The 17,871-nt window shown below is 42.6% G+C and overlaps 1 protein-coding gene across 1 annotated transcript in view; it reads left to right on the forward strand.

The window, feature by feature from the left end:
* LOC108623744 (nephrin) overlaps nucleotides 1–17,871 on the forward strand; it is a 336,074-nt gene that overhangs the window by 43,340 nt on the left and 274,863 nt on the right. The window contains exon 4 of the mRNA XM_018022496.2: nucleotides 16,566–16,603. The gene's annotated coding sequence lies outside the window, so the exon portion shown is untranslated. The remainder of the gene's footprint in view (nucleotides 1–16,565; nucleotides 16,604–17,871) is intronic.

Raw genomic sequence — 17,871 nt, forward strand, 5'->3', positions numbered from 1 at the left:
TCGATGGACGCGTCCACCTAATCCGTCTTCGGGTTCAAATCCCCAAACACTCTCCCCTACATTTTGTATGCAGGATTCCCCAACGTTTCCCGCACCGAATCATTCCTCGATAATTCCCCCCTCCCCCCGATGATCAATAAAAGAATTCTCCCGGGACGGGGTCAGGTTCGATCAAGCTGCCGACTGAAAACTATTCTCTCTCTAATCACGAGAACATCGGAGTTCAACTTTAATCTGAAACGCATTTTGTTTCAACTCTCATTGATAGAAATCGTACGATAATTTTGATTGAAAGACGATGAGAGCTGTAGTATTGAAATTCCTCGAAATTGATAAAATTCTTATAACTCTTCTCGTTAAAACATGCTAAGCAACATTTCCCAAGAATTATTGATAACGAGTCTTCTTGAACCCTTGGAGATGAACGCTTTAAGGAACTAACCAGTCGTTTGTTCCGAACGCGAAATCGTTTGTCGCTCAAGAGATCCTCGATGGCACCCTGAATGGAGGTCAACCTGAAAAAAGGCAGGGGCGGTAACTAGAAACGGAATAATTGGATTCTAATGGAAGGACTCGTCGAGCATAGTGTCGTAACGATCATGAGATCGTGGTAGACGTTGATTTAGATCTGGCAACTGTAAATTTCGTTTCTAATACCGTTCTCTATTTATCCACGGCTGATCTGTCGTTTCATTCGAACGAGTCCATCTGAATCGATGTTAATTAACGCGTCAGTCCAGAATCTTAACAACCGAGGCGAAAGCAAGGCTTCGTCGTTTCACGTTCCGCGAACATCTCCTTTCTCGTGACCGCAGAGACTGGTTTTTAAAGCGCGTTCTCGAAGGAGGAAACGGAGGAATAAGCGGATTTCATCGCGACGAGTTTAAGCCGACGCGGGATCAGTAATAGTGTCTTGTAAGTCGACCGGACTTTTCATTTTTGTTTCATCCCTCGTCTCCTTTTTCACGAGCCGTCTATCTACAAGCTGTAAAATCGTCTTCGAATCAGTTTCGTTAACACGGTGCAAGAACGGCGGAACGAAACGGACGAAAGAAACGAGAGAAAAAAGGCAAATCGGTAGACGTTCGACGAGAGGAACCACCGACGATGCTTGGCTTTCGATTACGATCAGAATAAAAGTACACGCGAAACGGGTCTCTGATTAGCCGTGAGATCGGCCCGGGACCTCGTTCCCCTTTATACTTCTAAGCCGCGTGCGGCCAGGTTTTTCGGCGATCCAGCCCAGCGGTAACTGCAGCAGCCACCTGACTCTCTTGTCCGGGCAAACAAGAAGACGCATAAAAAGGGACTCGAACTGGATCCCGAAGTCGGACAAGAGAAGGGGATGGCTGGGCTGGTCAAGAAATAATTGGATTATCGTTACAATCGCCGTGTCTCTACTAGTTTCCGTGCGATTGCCGAGAACGTATCGCTGTTTTTGCTGCCGTGGAGACAGTTCCAGTTTTTTTGCTACCCCCGAATTGCTTTGAAGAGTCTCCGTCTTTCTATGATCGCTGGAATTTAGTTGTTAGTCCACGCGGATAAAATGTTAGGATGTATAATTTATAGAACAGCATAAATTGTTTAAAGTACGAGCTTTATTATTGCCCACTATTTTTGTAATATATACAAAATAAAAAAAGACTGCTTAGGGATAAATAACGCCATAAATTTGAAAACGAATAGTACTCATTGTTGGATCCTCGTCGTAACAAATTGAAGTCGAATTTCTGATTTTTGTTTCCCCGGCTCTTCTTTCGCTGACAGCAATAGGGGCGAGATTGCAGATGAAAAAAAGAGCCGGGGATTACCGGAAGAGAAGCTTTCCCGACTTGACGATTTGAAAGGATTTAAAGGTCCTTTTAATTCACCGTAAAACACCGGAGAACGAAGTTACTCTCTGTTCTTGATGTCAAACTCCTCGATCCTAAGGCTGATTGAAGACCGAGGGGAGAGAAAGAGCCAAAGCAGATGAACCGAGAAAGCGACTCCCGACATTAACGTCCGGGTTTCAGAACTTCGTTTTATTGCAATTTTCCATCGGATTTGTCTCTTGATAATAGAACGTATATAACAAGAATTTTTATATCACAACATTTAATCGTACAAACGACGGTATGAAGTATATCTTCGAGTGCAACAATTTTTATTTTAAAATAGACTCAAGAATTGTTGATTCCATTTCCATGAACTTCAGATCAGCGAATCGAATACAGAAATTTATTGAAGAGGAAGCGTCATGAATCTATACATATCGAATCTAATATTGAAGGAGGGGTAGGCGATCTTTATTTCATAAAACGATAGAATGATATGGGTGCACACGTGAGACTTGGAGTATAAAATACGGTTGCGCGGAACGAAAAAGAGAGACGGGAAGAAAGAAGAGAACGAGGATGGTATCTGTTTAACGAATCGATAATCGCGGCGACGATGCATAAGATTGAAGAGCCCCCGGTGATTCTGATCGACGCCAAGACGAGGAAAGATCGAATCTCTGCTCCCTTTCATTATATCTCCTGCTGCCTTTTCGTGAAACGAGCATCGATACGTCGAACCAGTTTGAAGTCACATAATAGTTAAGGGTACTCGAAGTTCGTGCGAAAAAGAAAAGCGCGAGAGGGTCGAGCGGAAAATAATTGGATTTCATCAGGGGTGGTGGAGGACGGTTGGTTGAAGAGGGCGGGTCGTAATAATCGTAAAAATAAGAGAAAGTCAGCGGCGAAAGGAAGAGAGGAAGAATTGTTTGAAACAAAGCGACGAATAAAACTCGAGGAACGGCGACCAAGGAATTGCTCAAATAATGACTATTATAGCCACTTGAAGACAGACGTTCATCCTTTAATTATCTTTTAACGTGTGATGCGTATTTAATTATAATTTACACTTCTATTTTTATGCATGTACTATTGCTACCTCGTATCCTCATTATTCCGTCGAGTCACGAATTTTATATTTCAATTGGACAATGCGATCCACGCTTTTAAGAATACGAAGGCAATTTGTCATTTACGTATAGACCTCTCTTGTTTTCTTTGTCTGAGTTAAAAAAGTTAAGTTCTCGCTCATAATCCTAATTCAATGGCCAATGACTCCGTGCATATTTGAAATCCGTCCACTGTGCGGTACGAAAACTCGACTCGGGGGAAGCTGTAAATAATTGGACTTTAACCAGGCCGGAACCGGTACTCGCCGCACAGTGTTATAATGATCGAGGAGTAAAAAAGAAGGAAACGGAGGAGGGGATAAAAAAGAGGAAAAAGGTAGAAAAGGAAAAACTGGAAGCCGGTTTTGATTTCAGGCCGTCGTTGGGGGACGATCGAGATAGATGGGAACGGGGTATGGATAAGACAGAAACAGTGAGAGCGAGAAGGAAGAGGGTAAGGCTCGAGGCGATTCGGTACGTTGAATACGAGTCAGTCGACTGTTCGCTCTCATTCGAGATTCTCCAGCGGTTGCTTCTTTTTCCCTCACCTGTCCTTTCCCGCCTTCGCGTTTTTTCTACTTTCTTCCCCTCTCGTCCGCCTCTGCGCCTTCTTATTTGCTCGCACGCGAATCCCGGATATGTTCCTTCGCTGGTAACGAAACTTCGCGTTCCATCCTGTCAAATTAGTTGATTTTCTCGCGGCGGCGTCGGCAATGCGATGGCGCCGTGGAAATCGTTCCATTACCATCTCGTTTTATTTCACCCCGGGAAATGCAACGCTGGGGGGCAAATGCTGTTGCTTGGGACGCGTTATCGAGACCTGTTTCCCTCTATCTTGCTCCCTCCGCTTTGTGCGCCGAGCTCTTCGAAAAATCCGACACAGTTTCAATTTACCGGATGCCAATCATATTTCCGGAGCCGAATAAACGATTAACAGGGTATCGCGTTTTCACGTCGGACTACCAGTCGCTTCGGATAATTATCGATACCTTTAATTAAGCGCCTCTCCTTTTCGAAATTAATTGGAGATTTCAATTTTGTTATTACTCTTTACTTTTGAACGACTACATATACCGGCCTCAGTGATTTAGTTAAACAGATCGCTGATCCGTCGTTATTCAAAATTTTGCAGGATCTACTGCAACAGAGATTTGAAAATTGATATCTGAACCATTACCCCTTCCTATTTCTCTTCTGTTGCCACTATATCGAAGTCAACGTACCTTCCGCCATTATTCTCTGTCTAACACGTTTGCAATTTTCAATTCAATGGCCCGGGCGCAAGCGCTGTCGCTACGCGTTCGCCATTTGCATGGTCCCATAATTAATCGCATTCATCGCCAGTTTTTATGCGACGCGACGTGACCTCGTCGCGGATTCCGCACAATACACACGAATAGTGGAGGACTCAACGGCTATATTATCGCAACAATGAAGCACGCCCACCTTTTATTACAATGGATAATGAGTTTGATATAGGAGGCCACCTTCCTCTTTCAAAATCCCGCCGGATTTTCTGCCGCGAGCCGAGCAGAAAGGAAAAGAAACTTATGACCGTTATGAATACCAGCTGGCCAAGTGGGGCCGCGAAGGGTGGCGCAATCGGCGGCGGTGGGTGCGCCTGTATCGTGCCTTGATGTACCGGCACTCGCATTCATAAGGATTACCAGAGTTTTTAATGTTCCTTCCCGGCGAAAAATCTATTCATGCCTTTTTAAACAACCGCACTCGCCGGTGCGCGAGGTGGCCGACGGAAAGGGAGAAGACGTCTCCCGTCGGACTGAATCGAGGACGACATAAATCGCGGATTCCGCTGTGTAGCTTTAATTAAGTATATGTAATCCGATGGAAATCCATTTGTCCGGCCGGAGCTTCGCTGAATGCTTGATTTACTGAACTTTCTCTCTTTCCCACCCTGTCTCTTTTTGTTTTCTGTATCGAGTTTCCTCTCGTTACTCGAACGGTTGATTTATTATTTCGTTTGGTTTTCTGTTTGTATAAATTGTTGATAATCTATTGCCTCGCGGTTCGTTGAATTATGAATTAACCGAAGAGTTTACTTAATCTGATTAGGAAATAAGATTTACGGTTTTTGCATAATATGCACATGTCATTCCCGTTTCGTAGTCACGGATTTAACAACAGATGGGATACAGTTTTTAAAGAGCGTTCTATCTAGATGGCAAAATGATAAAAAAGGAAGGGTGGATTGTTTATTTCATTATGCGAGGCTCATTAGAAGCCTGGATATAATTCACGGCTAAATGAAAATTACGGTTCTCAAGACGCGGGCCAGGGAGATGAAAAGTGGAAGCAGTTCCTCAGATTTCACGACGGCAATGAATATTTCATACATACAGAACTTAGAGGCGGCAGGCATTGATTCGCCACGGCCAACTTTATACGTACGTCGTTTCATCCTCCATTTTTTTTCGGTATATTCGACGGTCACTGCCATATCGCGCCGGGACCAAAATTAAGGCGCCCCTTTTGTCGCGTTATTTCGCGCGCCCGTGAATATTAATGGCGCGGCTTCGATCGGGCAACCAACGAGATTTCATTTTATGGCGAATAAATTATCGATACACGCCTCGAAGGATGCGCTGCTCATTAATCACAGCTGTTGCCACTGTTTAGGACCTTTAGCGCGACCAGCGCCGAAAGGGTCGCCGCGTTGATTCATAACTTTCGCTACGAGCCCAATTACTACCCACGACACCGGGTATATTATTGATATTTGTACTTTCCTTCTAATTGTCGCTATTATCTAAAATCAAATTACAAAGAGAAAAAGACACTGCCTTTCACATATCAAGAATTTCAATTCAAATTCCAATTCAATTGCTACTTAATTTTCACTCCCATTACAAGACTCCTCTTCATACAAATTGTGATCGTTAAGCAAGCACCGTGGCACGTCCGGTCACTAAACTATCACCGCGTGGAGCGTCGCGTTCTCGATTGTCCAGTGTATGCGATTGTAAGCTCGCGACCGGTCCGTTGCGGCACGTATCGTGCGTAAATCGATCGGTGAACGGTTCGTTTTCGGTGGAGCGGCCCGAGAGAGCGGAAGAAACGAGCGCAAAGCAAACGAATCGCGCGACTGGATCCATAAACGTCCGATACTCGCCGGGGCACGATAAACAAAAGGGAGAGCAACAGACAAGGGGATGTATGCACGCTATTCTCTATTTGACCGACTAGCAGCTGAAGTTGCAGTATCGAGCCGTGGCGATGTTGCCCTGCGCCTTTGCGGGCGTATACGCGACGTCCCACGGCACAACGTGTGGGTAATACGGGTCTCGGATATCGATACGGGCATTAGGAACAGGACTCCCCTTCCATTGGATAGAAAACGTAAATAGTGTTTGTCTTTTATAATACAATCACGTTTTTTGGCAAGATCGAAGATCGAAATTTTAATAATTTAATTATATAAATCTTGCTTACGAACAGTAACGTAGAGACAAAGTCTGGGATGGTTCAATTTGCTGTGGGTGTCGTGTCAGCAATAACTTTCACATGGATTCAACCACTTTAACCTTCTCTCTGGTAAATACTTATTTTCTGTATGCTACGTGGTAGCGCATGTATCCGTTGGTGCAAATATGTACACGCGCATCAGCACGTGTATCTTGAATGCAGGCTAAATTGTACGTTATATTAATCCGTGCTAGTCCAACGCTGGCGCTGCTCTATCGTCGCTGGATTGTTTAACCGTATTGTTCGACCCGTTCATGTTTGTTTGTCAGCTTGTGTTTCGGCTACCGTTCTTCCCTTCAGTAGCCAGACCCATCCCTAAAATCCCACTCGGCGTGTTTCCAACGGCACGAACCACCCCTCAGGCATTACATTTACACAAGCGGGGTAATACGTTTAATCCCGATATGCTACCTCATTATAATCCCGAAGCTGACCAATAACGATACCCTGTTAAATGACCAACGATTTCATGGGTAACATCTCCGGTCGCGCGCGACACACATTATCGTGTCACGAACCCACGCGTACCACTCTGGGATTAGACTTCCGGATTTCGGGCCACCCGCCCGTTCTAGATGCGTCCGTCATGTCCCCGAGATTATGTAATAATCGAGACTTCCTATTTGACTGTCCTACGTTGGCCCTCGGTTCCAAGACCAGTGCTTGGCTTAAAGCGCTTTGTATCGAACAGAGGACAACCGAATTATTATTATAACGTAATGTGTTTTTCAGGGTAATTTTGATCCTCTCTTCTGAGATCTTTACGTTCTTAAGAGATTAACAAATCTATGATAAGTATTTAACCAGTTAACCAGCTATTTGAGTCTTCTTACAAGAAATAAGATAAAAGATAAAAAACTATTACCGATTAGAGTTGGACACAAACAAGTTTTTCGATAAAAGAATGATTAATTTATTCGATTCCACAACGCGTATCAACTCAACGTCACGATTACAATGTAGGGCCATTAAACATCCAGCTTGGTTTAATCTCGATCTCCGTTGAATCGCGTGTTGTACCAGATTCCTTTAGAGGAATTTTCACGGAGGTCTTCTCGAACCGCCTTAAAAGGTTGGATGAACGGAAGCTCGTATGCATATGAGCTGGCCTTATCTCTATCTCGATGTCCCTCATTGGACAAGAGCTCATTTTCTCGATAAAGAGCTCGCGGCTCCTGAACAAGACTCTCATTCCATGATGCATTCATAAATAGCGCGATGACTGATCCATTCGCGATAACTTTTATCGTTTATGCAGGTATACGCATGTCGTGAACACACGAAGCCCCCTCCACGGTTATTAATTTCATTCTCAATCCCAATCAAACTCTTGTTGAACGTTTTCTATCATAAATATCAGATTTCAAACCTGAATTTGTTAGAACGATTTATAAAAATTTTTAACACGTCGGATATATTATTAATCCGTTTATATAATTGATTGCTAAAATCAGTTTTGCGTGTACCAAGATTAGTATTAGAATTTTCGAGGCGAACGACTCGGTTTGTCGGTCGCCAACGGCTGTCAAGCATCGGTTACGATTTAAACCGGTGGAGTTCGCATTTATTCAACGACCAAACGCGTGCCAACAACGAGGCGAAAGGCGATTAAACGTGTCTGGTTCTTGGGAAAATACGCATTTGCCGATGTCACCGACTAAACCAGAGCCCGTGTGTTTCGCGGCGGTGTTCGTACCGGGAACACCGAATGGTAGGTAAACGTGATTAGAGGGTGGCGGTATTTGTTGCCGCAAACGAAGCGCGCCGCGCCGTAAAGAGAGTGCGACGATTACGCAAATGGAACATCAGACGCTGGCAGATGTTTATTAATGCTCTTTTGAGCGACGCTTCGGATTATACGCCCCGGGGAGTTAAGAAGCGCGAAAATTTTCCAGTTCGGATGCACCTGCCAAGTTTAAAACATGTTACGATCGTTCAGATTCGAACGTTCGTTCATGCGAAACGGTTGTCTCGTTTATTTCTTTTAAACAGTACCTTCCTCGTGCTTATTTTTTGTTTCTATTAATTATAGAAATTGCTTTGATACATATGAGACTTAAAGCATTATCTGTTTAATTTCTTATATGTACAAGAATAAGTATGATTCTGAATTTTCAATTCGCTTCTGTCTTTGATCAACGTGAGATTGTGCACGTGATCATTCGAACGTTTTTCCGGGAATTTCGACGAAGACCTGTCCCGATTCATCTGTTTCTCCCTGTTTTCGAAAGGAAAGGGTTGGTTTTCCCCGTTCTCTACGGATTCTTCTAGACGTCTTATCGGATTCCACGCACGCTGAAAGAAACGAGCACGGCGTACCCACCAGCGTTCTCTCCTATGACTTTGCCCTTTTCTAAAAGGTTCCCACCGCACAGGCTTCAAACCAGCGCCGGGGAAGAATTCGGCCCGTTTGAGCGGTTGATCGCGCCAGTATCGATTCCGATAGACTTCTTTGCTCGCCTCCCTTGTTTTTTCCTGACTGCCAACCCTCTAAACTCTCGGCGCCTTTTCCTTTTCGCGAGTTCGCTGCAATTTCGGAACGCGCAGCGGCGGTCCGAACCCGTCTCAGTCGCCGTGGCTCGTTTGATGAAACTTGATTTCCTTCTTTCCGCGTTACTCGAATCTTTCTTTGTGTACAAACTGTCGATTCGTATCAACAATGTTGACAGAACAATTCGATTTTGCTTTACCCAAGAGAAACGAACGCGTCATTGAAAAGCACAAACAACCAATTAGAAGCAACGAATCCATTAATCCCAAGCAGCGAGCCGAAAAACAGAAAAATTTGCTTTAACAACTGATGCGAGAAAATCCAAATAGTAATAGAATATACCTCCAATATTTTCTAAGGGTGTCAATCCTATTTCAAACGTACATTTCGTTCCACCGTTTAATTCGTACACATGGGAAGGCAACGAGAAACAAAGAACACTGAAATCGGAAGCGTATGTATAATATCCGCATGGGTTGCGATTCTTTTAGTCGATTCTGCCTGACACTTTCCATTTAAATTGCGTTCGAACACGGACGTACCTCTAATTACCTGCCTGACACCGGCAGTAAAATTAGGTACACGGTGCAGTGCGTGTACGTTCATACGTATCGCTGCGACCGATAGCTTAGTACGAATCCGGAACGAGCGAAACGAGCAACATCGTTTTTGGTGACAAAAACAAAAACGGCGGTGGAAAAAACGTGACCGAAAACGGCATTGGGGGAAGGTACACGTATATAAAAGAGTAAAACAAGGTCGTCGGGCGAAAACTATGTGGGTCGTGCATCGTAAACTGGAGCATATATTTTGTTAAATTTAAACTACCTGTTTCGCTACACTCGAATACCAACCGCGCCTTGGCCAAATTTTTCAGTACAGTGAATTTTTAAAGTGTTGCTCTCGATAAAAGAAAGAGCGCGGTTTCAGTTTCGTCGCGTTAACGGGCTTGCACATTTATAATATCGATATTGTAATATCGATCGTGATGCTCCCTGCAAATCGGATTACAATGAAAAACGCCGGTTTCGAAGATATGGATTGTATCGGGAACGGAGGGAAAAAAGCGAGTTCCGCTTTGTCGACTGTGTGAAACCTATGCGCGATATTGATAATAAATTCGATTATCGAAACACGCTGTTATAAATCTGATCATACTGTCACATATAACTCTTGATTGACTCCTAATATTTTATAAATAAATAGAATACATGAACGTGATTATTCGTAAAGCAATTGAATAATACATATTAATAAAGAGTGTACACAGTGAAAGCGTCATGGATTTGAGGTGCGCGCGAAGCAATAGAGATCGATAATTATTCAACCGAGTCTTCTCATCTAAATCTCCTCATCTAAATCTCCTCATCTAAATCTCCTCATCTAAATCTCCTCATCTAAATCTCCTCATCTAAATCTCCTCATCTAAATCTCCTCATCTAAATCTCCTCATCTAAATCTCCTCATCTAAATCTCCTCATCTAAATCTCCTCATCTAAATCTCCTCATCTAAATCTCCTCATCTAAATCTCCTCGAATGAGCAACCGGATCTTAACCAGAAAAATGGGAAATCAATTGGGTCGAGGAGTGACACATGACCTCGGCCAGAACAGCGAGAGCGCGTGCTATTTTAATGAAGTATTTATCTCGGCGATCGATGCGATCGCGGACAAGCCTCTCGACAATAAAATTCCTGTCTATGTTCACGCAGAGCTTGCGACGCGCGACGAGAATTATCGTCGTCGACGGCGGCGAATCGACGCGCCGTGAGAGGAAATTAAGTAGTCTTAATTGGAAGTAATTCCGGGTACGCGGTTCGTCGAGAGGCCGATTTTCGCGCGAACAAAGGGGCCACGGATCCCCGGCTCTTCAAAGAGCCTCTGAAACGCGTTATATAGAGCTGGCGGCATTGATTCCACCGCGGGAACAATTCCGAACGCGGGGCGTAAACGTGCTTTTCATCGCATGGCATCGCATCGGCTGGATACGACCGCCTTTGCCTTTCATCGCAACGCGCTAATCAAATTGCGGCTGTTTCGCGCCGTGCCACGCTGCCTAGATGCGTCGCCGTACATGATTTTATCGAGTGTCGCCTCGATCTCGTCCTGCTTTTTCTTCTTTTTGGATTGACTTGAAATGACGTGGACATAAGTGTAATAAAATCAATGATTTTATGTTCGGAGCTTCAACTGCAAGCGCGATGATATGGTGAACACGGGTCGTTTAATATGAACAGATAAGCATATGTACAGTAATTTGTCGACAGAATTCATTAGATTTCATCTATAAGAAATTCCGTCGGCTTCTCTAATTATCTGCTTTATACAAAATCTGGATTTCTAATTCTGCCATAAAAGAACAGTAAATATGTATACATATATCCTCTCCTTAATAGATTGACGAAGCCTAATGACTCAATTAATTTAAGAGAATTATGACACATCTGATTTATTTCTATATTCCCGTTATCTTGTATTTTTCAAACATCTTAATTAGTTTATAATACAAGTTACATCAACGTTCTCACTTATCTCCTTTGGAACGCATTTGAGAATTGTGTAATTAAGGAAATTTACGTTCGGCATTAAAAGTCTAACGAACAAATCCGTGCTCACTCTTTGATTCGAATCTCGGAATTCTTTCGTCGTTCTCGCATCGCATTTTTACAATGTGTAGTAAAGTAATTGACAGTTGAAGATCTGATCGAACGAAGTCGATCTCATCTCCCAATTAAGCGGGAAATTAAGCAGACGGCTTTTTCTTTGACGATCTTCCTTTTTACATTCCTTCCTATAGTCGTTGCTATAATTAAGTAGATTTGTTTTAAGATGCAAACGATACAAATAGTCTGTCGGTAATTAGGTAATGAAATGAACTACTAAGAAACGAGTTAAATAACTGTTTTAAACTGTACGTTCGTGAATTATATTTCTATTCACATAATACAAGTTCTGTTCAGATATACTAAAAAAATTCTGTTCATTATTAAAATATAGTTGTGTTATTTTTATCTAATATCTTACGGCGCAAATATACGAACCGGGGTAAAAACGAATGATCCGAGAGGCGAATCGCGAGAATCGTTTAAGCAAGTGTTATGTTCGAGCCGGTGGAGGAGAGAACGACGTCGGGTAGCTGCGAAAAAGAGCCCATAATCGTACAGATAAAAGTGAAACCTTCTGTCGCCAACCTCCCTCTTTCCATCGGATGCGCCCTTCTTGTTCCTTTTACGCACTGGCACAAAATCGTCCGAGCATGTTTAGGTGGCTGCGAGCTATTACATTTTCATCCCAGGAGTATGTACAATCGCGTTTACTTATCGCGATGCTTCTCAACCCCGTCGCGTAATCGAACGCGTTATGAAACAACGAGTATTGCAAGTTTAATTTGCAAACCTGAATCGAAGTTTTTCCCTCTATGGAAATAATTTTGGGTTTTTCCACGCCATGCGTTTCTAACGCGGTAAACGTAGAACGATGGGTCGATGGTATTTAACGTTCTGTAAGAAAGTATTTACGATTATTACGTAGCAGCACGCGTTTACGACGCCTTAGCGTCATCGACGATCGTTCGACTTTCGTCTCACGTACCATCGTTTCGATGTCCCAGGTCTCTCATTAATACTTGAACCGATAACTTCTGTTAACTGATTATACTCGGATAGCGGAACTTCTCTTGTCGCGCGAAGTCGTTTATGTCAGTTGCAGAGCGTGAACGTACATAACGGAAGCTACGACGGAATTGCGAGTGTTGTCTGCGCGTTTCATTAAAAACAGGTAATTGAAAAAAGTTGCATTGCCGTTTACCACGACTTTCTGAGTTATCGCTAGCTTCCGTCTGTAGTTCTGCTAGAGAGCGTCTCTCTCTCCCTCTCTCTCTCGTTTTCTGCGCGAGGAATTACGCCCGAGGAACGAGGGTAGTTTCCTTCGAATTTGTAAAATAAATATTCTCGCCGGTGTTTTATGTTCTGCGTAAATCCAGATAGGAGAAATTATGGATTCCACGGAATAGTACTCGTATTTTTCTTACGTTAACGACGCTCCAGATGAGAGCCAGAAACTATCATGAGAAATGCAGATATTTGGTGTCCTTTTAGTGATTTACATTGAAATAGCAGGTCGCTCATAATTTTTTAAGTAATAGTATAATAGATAATAAGGTTATTAAGCTTAAAAAATGTTTTGTTTGATATATTTACTTGTTTATAACGTCGCAAACAAAATCGTTTCTGTGGTTAACTATGGATATCTCAAGTTTCGGTAAAAAGTTGTCAGAACCTACCATTTACATGGACGAACGAAAATGTTTGACCGTCATATCGATTCACGATACAAAGTCGTTCCAATCATCGAAACGTTACATTTCGTTAGCTGACATCGAGAGAACCAGGTGACTATGTACACAGATACGTACGCGGGCTGCCGTAAAAAAAGCCACCATATAAATTTTCGAAACGAATTTCTGCCAAACGCACTTCCGTTCGTATCTATCGGGCAACGTCAAATGTAAATTTTTCCCAACGCAACGCAACTTCGATTCGCTGCATTTTAAAGTACACATTTTAAAATAAACAAAATTTCGACGAATAAATAAAACGATATTCTCCTTTGGTAAATTTTATTTTAAAAAATAATTTCAGTAAATGCAAAACATTCGAAATTCGTCGTTGCATTTTTTTTTTTTCACATTTCGATTGTAAACGTAAACCCCGTACATTCCAAACGTAGATTTGATCAGAAGAGATTGCAATTCTAATTAGATTTCATAGTTGAGTTAAAACGTAATTGAAATGTTAACTGCGGAGAACCGTGACATGCTATGTTTACAATTCTGGTATGTTCCTCCTCCTCTTCCTAATCACTCGGCCAACACGCCCCGACCCCGGGCGACGCGACGTAGCGCTAGTCTCTGTGCGACCGCAGGAACATAATAACGTTTCAGTCGAATCTCATTACGTGCCACGGAAGGTGGTCCGTCTTGGGTTTCCGGAAGTTCATTAAACTTCAAAAGGGACCGACCACATTAACTCGCCGCGTTGGATTTTTATCGAACAGTGAAACAATTCAAAAAAACAGTAACACCTTCTCTCGGAGCTCGCCGTCGTCGATGTGATGTCTCCCCTTCTTCTCTGGCTGTTTCTTCTCTTTTCGTGGACTAACTTGACTGATTCGATTGGGTTATCCCAGGCAGCGCAAAAAAGGTACCGTTGGAAAATAAATAAATCTGAAGCACAGTGAAGCTTTAAATTTGCGAAATACGTCGTTTCGTGTTTAGCTTGTGCCATCGCGCAGTTTACTCTATTTCCTCGTAGTTCCGTTAAACGAAACGTTTTTGGGACACGACTGTTTAAAAAATACAGAGTAGAATGTAATAATGTTCTCGTGATTTTTCTAAAGTACATGCGAAACGAATTTTTATGTATAAGGGAATACATACATTAGTATTTAAAAATTAAAAACCATTCGATTTTCGACTTGAAATTTAAAGATAGGAATCGAAAGTAAATAAGAGAAAAGGGAACCGTCGTGTCTCTTACACGATATTGTCTGATAAAAGATTAACATAAAGCGAGATGTGGGTCGAAGACGTGGGTAAGAGGATTCTCAATTCGAGTAATGAAAGTACTCTATACTGAGTAAATAGACGTCAAAGTGTATAGTCTCGAATGAACACGACTCGAAGTAAGATGTTACTCTGTATGTATATATGTTCTCTCTCGGATGTCAAAGGCTTCTTCTAAGATCTATTGATACATTTCGTGATGAGTTCGGAAGTTCCTTGGGGTTCCTAAAGCGAAAGATACACGTTTCGTTGATTTTCTAACCGACTTGTTTATTGAATTTTACATTATTTCTCGCTTGAAGGTTTTATTAGAACATGCTGAGATTATTAAAAATGTATTTCTGTCAAACTTTATTAATTAATACTGTATTTTTGCTAATTCATCTTACATGATCTAAAAGTATGTACATACTATAAAAATAGTTCGAGTAGTGTCTCAGCTGTTTTCGTTCAAATCAATTATGAATTAGTGAGTTCGGTTTTGTGTGAAAATGGACAGAAACTCTACGGACGCATAATAGCCCCAGGACGTTTAACTCCGTCCGAAGTGACATTAGTAACCGATTTTCCGTTTCATCGCGCCCCTTTCGTCGACCCTCCCCGTTATCAACGATCGCCATTTGCGCCCTCGTGGAAACTGTCTTATCACCGTATAGCCATAGCCGGCACACTTTCACCGCACAAAGCAGCGCGCGGCGAGGGTCACTTTGCTTCTATGCTGCAATGCCTCGAAACTAGCCAGCCCCCGTTTACCACCTCGACGCGTCAACGTGTGTGTGCCCACTCACACGCGTGTGACTACACAGTCGTGCACGCGAACACGGGCGTTAAAGTTGGTTGACACTCGCATTACAGATAGGACTTTACATTCGGATGGCAACCGTGGTACCAGTGGAACTACGCCGCGAGTTTTGTACGGTGAATATACCTCGGGGCTTCCTAAGGTATCAGCTGCGACTAGTTCCCATTTACGAGATCCCCGTCGCGACCGTCTCGCAAACTTTTACGTATTAAACCGGCTCGGTGCATCCGCGACGGTATCTATATTGTGATTGATCCCATCCCGCTGACGCGTCGATCACTCCCGGATATCAATTATTACTCGCGCTACCGGTAGTTTCGCGACGCAGACGCCGCATTAAATTTACCCCTAATTGACGGGTTTTCCACGCTAGAAATTACCATGCATCAGTTGCGAAATAAAATATACCTTACCCTGTGCCACTTAATACCTTTTTTAAAATACAACTTAATATCTTTTTTAAATAATTATTTTTCTACGGTTTTTTCTATATATATATAAAGGCTAAAACGGGCCAAACCGGGCCAAAGTGAGCCAAACGGGCCGGAACGGGTTAAAATGGGCCGACGTCTATGAAGTTATATTAAAGATCTTAAAACATTGAGAAAGTACAAAAGAAACAATTAATATTCAGGAAAGAAATTCAAAATAACGAATTTAGAAGTATATAAGGGCACGCGGTGCCCGACGGTCATGCTACTATCTGATGGAGCTTAAACTTGTCTTCGGGCTGCTACCGCGCCCCTTGATGTTGAACGTTTCTTTAAAATGAAACTTCGAATTGAAATGAAATAACAATTTTGAACGTTGTTAGTGAAAATTACTTTAATAGTTGAAGCAGCTTCTGTTATGACGTCTACGAGTTTTAAATAAATTAGTGATCTCGTAGGATGGCTCAGTAAAAATAATAGAACCTCGAAAAGAATTACTTTAGAAAGAAAATGGGCTCCTCGCGAGGTTCACGTTATGGAATTTACATAGCTATTAACCGAGAAACTTCAACGTGTCTGTGGTAAAGCTTGAATTTCGTTGCAATTTAATAATGAATCTCTGAAAAGGGAGAACAATGAAAGTTACAGTTTTTGTTTAGACGCAAACTTTATTATTAACTGGCATTTACACAGAAATTGTTCTCTCGCTTCAAGAGGCTTTCCTCTCCTCATAATTCTGTTAACTGATATTTTCAATGTATATAACAAAATTACATACAGACACAATTATAATTTGTTAAAAATTGCTAGTAAGAGAACAGTATTTTATAATTAGTTTGTTCTAACAATTCTTCATTTTTGTCTTCCAGAAGACAACGCAGGGCCAAGGCAGCAGCCGACATCTCACGTGAGTTTTATGTCTCTTTTACGTTTTATTTTCGGAACAACTATCTTGTGTGCGTACCTCGGCATGTAAAAGAGCTCTTAGACGCACTACACGTCAGGGGCAAATAACAAAGCTGGCTGCGTAACGTGCAATTCAGATTTTCGACCCGATAATTAGTCGGACAAACTGAACGAGCATGGGAAGCTGCACGACGGGGTTGGGGAGGTAGTCGGGGTAGGTAAAATTCATTTGACGTGGCGCCGTTTCGTGTCTGGCGTATCTCCGCTAGTTTGACACCTCGATGGCGGCTCATTGTTCGCTGTCCGAATTTCATCTGATTATCATATAGAACCCGGCAGCTTCTCGCCCCTGATAATAATTTTCGGCGGACGAAATTCGTTTTGCTTCGTCCGCGTTCTTCGCTCGCGTCCGCCCGGTTTTGTTTCGCGACGCGCAATCAGTTTCAGCTTCGCGCTTCGATGCCTCCGCGTCGAACTTCCGTTCGCCGATAAATACGTCAGCGATCGGCCGGGATAATAAACTGGCGAAAGAAACTGGGAGGGAGAGAGATAGCGCGGGAATGGGAGTTGATGATAAAACAGGGGAAAAAAGAATCTGTTCTATGCATCCGGTTTACGAGTGAACGGGAAATATCTTCTCGGTGCTTTCCGTTTTACTTTCTTCAATGCCGCCCGGGCTGTTCCAGAACTATGGGTTAATCAAGGCGAGGATGATGGAACGGCCAAACGCATTCTACTGCGCGATGAGAACCGTAGTTTCCATTCCAGAAATTTAATTTGCTTATTGCTCTATACAAAGAGCCCATCGTTGCGTTTGCATGTTCTAATTTTAATAAAAAAAAATACTTAACAGTGGAAGCACACTAAATCGTACAAAAATTTGATCGCGTAATTAATTTATTGGAAAATACGCTCTCGAGTTCCTTTCATCGGTGCGAGTTTTACGTTCGATACGGGTAGATAACTGTACTCCGTGTATAGATTTTATACCCGTTCATCTTCTCGTAATCCCATCCTCTCGGTTATGAAATTGTAATTCTTTCGAATAAGACGATCTTCAGACGCTCGGTTATATAAGCAGCTCCTGGTTTACTTTGATGAGCGCCGCGAATTTCGAAGCAACAGTAGCAGCGGTGCTTTCGTCCCCGGGGGCGTAGCCTCAGATCGAAACAGAAAATAAATCTTGCGTGTTCAGAGGAGTTAAAAATTGATTAAGAAGAACATAGAAGAAAAATATATCATACGATATAAATGATACAAATATGTCTA

This window comes from Ceratina calcarata, unplaced genomic scaffold, assembly GCF_001652005.2.
Source record: "Ceratina calcarata isolate Rehan_Ccalc_2016 unplaced genomic scaffold, ASM165200v1 scaffold115.2, whole genome shotgun sequence".
Lineage (NCBI taxonomy): Eukaryota > Metazoa > Arthropoda > Insecta > Hymenoptera > Apidae > Ceratina > Ceratina calcarata.